Source organism: Phacochoerus africanus, chromosome 10, assembly GCF_016906955.1.
Source record: "Phacochoerus africanus isolate WHEZ1 chromosome 10, ROS_Pafr_v1, whole genome shotgun sequence".
Taxonomy (NCBI): domain Eukaryota; kingdom Metazoa; phylum Chordata; class Mammalia; order Artiodactyla; family Suidae; genus Phacochoerus; species Phacochoerus africanus.
This window is the reverse complement of record NC_062553.1, coordinates 69,978,187-69,984,500: the sequence shown is the minus strand read 5'-3', so window position 1 is coordinate 69,984,500 and position 6,314 is coordinate 69,978,187.

Sequence of the window (6,314 nt, the reverse complement as noted above, 5' to 3'; positions counted from 1 at the left end):
ATAAAATTGACTTCATAATTTGTATAAATACCAGCTTCACACAAACACACAACTTTTATGCACTTCTTGGGGTTTAGCATTGTGCTATGTACTTTTTTTTTTCCCTTTTTAGCCACCCTGTGGCATGTAGAGTTCCTAGCAATGCCAGATCCTCAACCACTGTGCCAGGCCGGGGGGTGAACCTGCGTCACAGCGCTCCAGAGACACTGCCAATCCCATTGCGCCACAGCAGGAACTCCTGTGCTATGTGCTCTTGCTCTCAGAGACAAGGCCCAGCCTTGCCCCACAAGAGTTTGAAGTGCAGGTAGGAGACACCTGACATCTGACACCTAACAGCAATTCCAGGTAAACTGTTCTAACTGCTGTAAGAATTCAGACTAAGAGCCACTTCACAGCTCCCCAAAATTCCCTTGTGAGGTTAGATGTCAGAATCTCATTCTTGTTTAGAAGAATTCACTCATTCAACAAATATATATTGAGCATCCATTATGTTCCAGGTAGTATTATAGGGATTTTGGACACACGAGTGAATAGAATGGACTGAACACTCTCCCTCGTGGAGCTTACACTCTGGTAGGGACCTGGTTTATCTGCTTTGGTACTGGGCTTGTTTCCCCATGCCTGGCTGTGCCTCATGATGCTTCACAGCAGCCAAGATAAGCAGGATGGGTGAACAGGTGAGATGAGTCATCAGAACCCATTTTGAGAAAGAAAGAGCAGAACAAGGAAGCAGAAGCGATTTCCTCTTATAATTTTAATCTTGCCTTCAACACATCCTTGAAAATTTCCAGTCCAAAGTAATAATCCATGGACCCAGTACACTTTCCCTTTCTGTAAAGAGCTGCCTCTTGGATATACCAGCCTGAAAGCTGTGTGAGAGGCTCTGTAGGGAGCGTGGAGAATGGGGGGCTGGCAGGACCTGGAGTCTGGGAAAACTGGGTCCAGGTCTCAGCCCTGTAACTAACTAGCTGTGTGACCACAGGTAAGTCGGATAGCATCTCTGTTACCCATGACAGATCATATTGAAAACTCCAAAGTGTTTCACAAATATGCGAGATCATCAAGGCACATATTAATGTCTAGGTTTACAGGTCTTGAGGCTATAGCAGAGGTCATGATAAAGAACAGCTGGGCAATGCTGCAAAGAGAGCAGGGATTAAAATATATATGGAGTATTTGCTGGATACCATGGCCCTCAGGGTGCTGGCTTTCTTGTGGATTAGTTTGTTTGATTCTCACACCAACCTCACCAGGCGGGATGATCAGCCCTTCATCCATGAGTTAACTGGGGTCCCGAGAGCTTGTCCATAGTCATACAGATGGCAAATGAGGGCACCGAGATTCTGAGTCAGAGTAAGATGATATATTATATTCTTCCAGCTGGACCAGGCTGCCATCCATGCCCAGTTAGCAGAACCATCATAGTGCTTGATTAAACTGCCACTTCCCTGAAACAAAGAAATAATGACTTTTGGAGTTCCCATTGTGGCACAGAGGAACCGAATCTGACTAGTATCTATGAGGACACAGGTTCAATCCCTGGCCTTACTCAGTGGGTTAAGGATCCAGCGTTGCTGTGAGCTGTGGTGTAGGCTGGCAGCAACAGTTCCAATTCGACCCCTAACTTGGGAACTTCCATAAGCCATGGGTGAGGCCCTAAAAAGCAAAAAAAAAAAAAAAAAAAAGAAAAGAAATAATGACTTTAATTTTTTTTTAACAGGGGGTACTTTTTGAGCATATTTAAATGTATATGAGGACTATTTTTTTCTTTTAAAATGTTTTTAAAATAAGATATTGGACTATGACTATGATGACTTTTTGCTTATTTTTTCAGCTTTATTGAGATATAACTGACAAATAAATTGTAAGATATTCAAACTACACATTGTGATGATTTAGATATGCATTGTGAAATTGTTCCTCCAACCTAGTTAATCAACACATCACCTCACACACTTTCCTTTTTTTTTTTTTTGTAAGAATATTCAAGTTCTACTCCCAGCAAATTTCAGTTACACAACACAGTATTATCAACTATAGTCACCCTGTTATGTGTTAGATTCCCTGGACCATTTTTTTAAAAAGTATTATCAATGTCTGGTATTTATCTGGTTCAGTTATTTGAATTATTTTCAAACATAAGAGAAACTACAATAGCAATTTCATTAGTGGATTCGAGATTGAGTTTGGAGAATTACTGTAAGGAGATCTAAGTCTTTCAAAACTGATAAATAATTCATGTGAAAAATAATTGATTCCTGGGACACCTTGATAATGATACCTATCATTTACTGAATCTATAGTCTATGTTAAAGGCTGGGATACATAGTTGATAAAAATGTACTTTAATTAGCTCTCACCCCTCTTTTCTGAGTTCCTTCCATTCCCTTGTCTTAGAGGTAAGGAAGCAGAGACAGAGAGAGGGCAGAAACGTCATACAGCGAGTAAGTGACTAAGCTGGGTTCGAATCCAGGGAGAATGGCCTCTTTTTGGTATTGTTCTGGAATGTCACATGACTCCTAGTGTGGGCACAAGGGCCAATCCACGGAGGACAGCAAAAGAGCCTGTTGTTTAAAACACAAAACTTTTTAAAAATCTTAAATTATGCAGTTCCTGGTTTTGTAGGGTCAGATAATTACAAAGATGCTCTAAAAGGAAAAAATGAAATTACAATGTAAAAATGAACATGTAGGAGTTCTTGTGGCTCAGCAGGTTAAGAGCCTGACTAGTATCCACAAAGATGTGAGTTCAATCCCTGGCTTCGATCAGTGGGTTAAAAGATCTGGCATTGCTGTGAGCTGTGGTATAGGTTGCAGATGCGGCTCCAATCCCATGTTGCTGTTGCTGTGGCTGTGGTGTAGGTTGGCAGCTGCAGCTCCAATTCCACCCCTAGCCTGAGAACTCCCATATGCCTCTGGTGTATTTGGTTACATAATCTTGATCTCCTCTTCACATAACAGTGAAGATGATTATTTTTGAGATGATCTCCTATACAAAGAATAGAGAGATGGTTTATTCTTTCCATTAGGATGGTTGATCAAAGTTTGCTTTTATTATAGCTAGCTGGATGCATAAAGCATGGGACTTCATATACAGAAGAACTTAGTTATTTGTTATGCTACTCCAAGTGGATGCTCTACAAACATAGGAATGCTGATAAATTCTCTGTAACGTGATTCCAGTCAAATAGGAAAAAAAGTATGAAACATTTATAATTGTAGAGCCTAATTGCATTATTAAGTATATTTCTGAAATGTGAAGGTTTGTTTTGTCTCGGTTTGATGTAAACTGATCCTTTGCCTTTTTGCGGGGGCACCGCACCTGCAGCATATGGAAGTTCTCAGGCTAGGAGTTGAATTGGAGCTGCAGCTGCCAGTCTACACCACAGTCACAGCCACACAGGATCCCAGCCATGTCTGAGAACTACACTGCAACTCGAAGCAATGCCAAATCCTTAACCTACTGAGTCAGGCCAGGGATCGAACCTGCATCCTCCTGGATACTAGTCAGGTTCGTTAGCTACAACAGGAACTCCCTGAATCCTCTGCTTTTGACTTTACATTTTGACAGTTGAAAGAATTTTCCCCAGACTAGGTTCTGGCTCTACATATTTCAATCTTGTTTTTCCCATAACCACATCATTTTAGTGTTGTCCACCTTAATGTCCACTCGAATCCCTGCCTCGGCAAGGTGGGTGTGTAGGCCCAGTAAGGAGAGGGATATTCCTAGAAGCTAACCCCACCCCAAGATGGCTAGTAAAAGCAGAGCTTTTCACAATGTGACTGTGAGCCAGTAAAATATCTATCACTACATCTCAGTTGAGACATCCTCAACTCAACTTCTCAGCCAGATCTCAAACATCCACATCCATCTACCTCCACATCACCCAGCACAAGGAGAGGTATAAAGAAAGAGAGTAGGAGTAAGAATAAGCAGTCCTAACCAGGTGGTTAAAATATATAACTTTGGCACACTTTATAAAACTATACGACCCTTGCTAAGCCTCCCTCCCCTCAGCCTTGAAGAAAGGCTAAGCTAGTGAGGGTCATGGAGCTTCAGGTAATCAGCTCCATGAAACATCCACCCATGACCGTGATGGACTTCTCATCTATCTGAGTGGCATTACTGCTGGCAGCATGTAAAAATGTCCTCCTTATGGTCAGGTGAGTAATTGTGACTCTTTTAAATGATAACAGTGACAAATGAGTGTTCGGCTGTGTGGTCAAAATGGTGAATCAGATCTCTTCTGGGGAAAAATATCCCAGTGATCTTTCTGTCTTTTTGGATGTCCACCCAAACCACACTCACATCTGCTACATTCAAATTTGCATGTTAAATTTTAATTTGTCGGAGTTTCCCCTTTGGGGGCTCCTCAAAGCCAAGCTCATGAGGGCAATTTCTTTTCAATGGCTGATTTATCCTCAGGGTAACAATGCCCCTGAGGATAACTCTTTTTTCGAGAGGCGTCTAGGATAGAAATATTTGAGGAAAGGGATTTTAAAGGGAGATTCTGAAATCCTTGGGAAATTCCACAACTGTTTTTTGTAGCCATGTCAACAAACGCCAGGGCCCAGTATCTGTGAGTCATGAGTCAGGCATGCTGATGTTGGAATGGAGTCAACAGAAGGAAGTTGGCCTCAGGCACAGGGACTCAGTGCTAAGCCGGAAAAACTACCCAATATTTCTTCTTTGCAGCAGATTTGTCTCGAGTGTTTCTTGGGATTCAAATTCAGCTCCTGTTGTTGAAGGGGAAGAAGCCAAGAAGTCACTTAGGAAGGGGTACCGTGGGCTACAGGAAGACTCACAGACAGGAGAGGCCAAACCTTGAGATCTTTACTCCTATGGTGTGGCGGAGATTGTAAGAATGAACTTCAGGAACTGCTCAAGTAGTGGTGCTACCTGGGGGGAATTTTATAGGTGGCACAGCTTTTATCATATAAAAAGAGGGGAAAGTTACTGCAGACAGAGAAAACAGCATGAGCAAAAACTCAGAGGTACAATAGTTTACAAGACTGAAGCTGAGGGAGTTCCTGTCGTGGCTCAGTGGTTAACGAATCTGACTAGGAATCATGAGGTTGCGGGTTCGATCCCTGGCCTTGCTCAGTGGGTTAAGGATCTGGCGTTGCCGTGAGCTGAGGTGTAGGTTGCAGATGCGGCTTGGATCCCGCATTGCTGTGGCCCTGGTGTAGGCCTGTGGCTACAGCTCCAATTTGACCCCAGCCTGGGTGCCTCCGTATGCCGTGGGAGCGGCCCAAGAAATGGCAAAAAAGACACACACACACACACACACACACACACACACACACACACACACAAAGACTGAAGCTGAGAGGAAATGGGGAGAAAGTTCTAGAGAGGAGTCTGGAGAGGCCCAAGGGACCAGCAGGGAAAAGCTTTTATCAGGGCAGCAATCCTGAGGACCACAGCAGAGGGGTAGACTCTGACCAGTAAGCCTGGGAAAACACATGGCCAGATTCATATTGTGGGAACTTGGAAGAAGGGAGTACATGGTGGAGGAGGAAAGCTTGTGGTCTGGCCATTTAAGAGATTTCACTGTGATCTTGGGGAGAGAAGGAAGGGCTCAGTCTAGTCTAGTGGAGCTAGGAAGGGGGATAAATTTTTAAAAGAGTAGGAAATGTTACATGCTGGAATCCTTCACAGATGCAATAGAAATGTTAAGAAATGCTGACAACACACTAAAGGTGAAATAACCAAGACATAACATTGTGGAATATGCACAACACACAAGGTTGAAATGAAACATATCAAAACTTTAAATAGCCATAATGTCTGGATAGTAAGGTGACAGATAATATTTATTTTCTTTTTCATATTTTATATACTCAAAGGGAATCATATGTATAATCCAGAACTAAGACAAAAGTTAAGAAGAAAAGAAGGATGAGAGAAAGGAAGTGAAAGAAGGAGGAAGGAAGGATGAAAGGAAGAAAAGAGACAGATTTCAGAGCTGTTAAGGAGGTATACTCAGTGAGGTATGGAAAGTAAAAGTGGTTCGATAGAGAGTTCTGATTCCCACCAACATCTCTTTAACTTAACCTATTCTAGAAGTTTCTACAAAGCAAGCATCATAGGCTGTAGGACCCAGGTTGTATATATCATATGTGGGGGACATAAACATGAGATGGAAGCCAGATTAGGAAAATACTTAAGTTGTGTTCACCAGACTGTCCATTGGTTTAGCTATGGCTGCTGAGTGGCTGGATGTGTAATGTGTTTGGTAGGAGAGCAGCAGACTTTGGGTCTGGTTTCTTAGGAAGAGGCTGCCCTGCTAAAGCCAGATCCCTGGCTGGCAG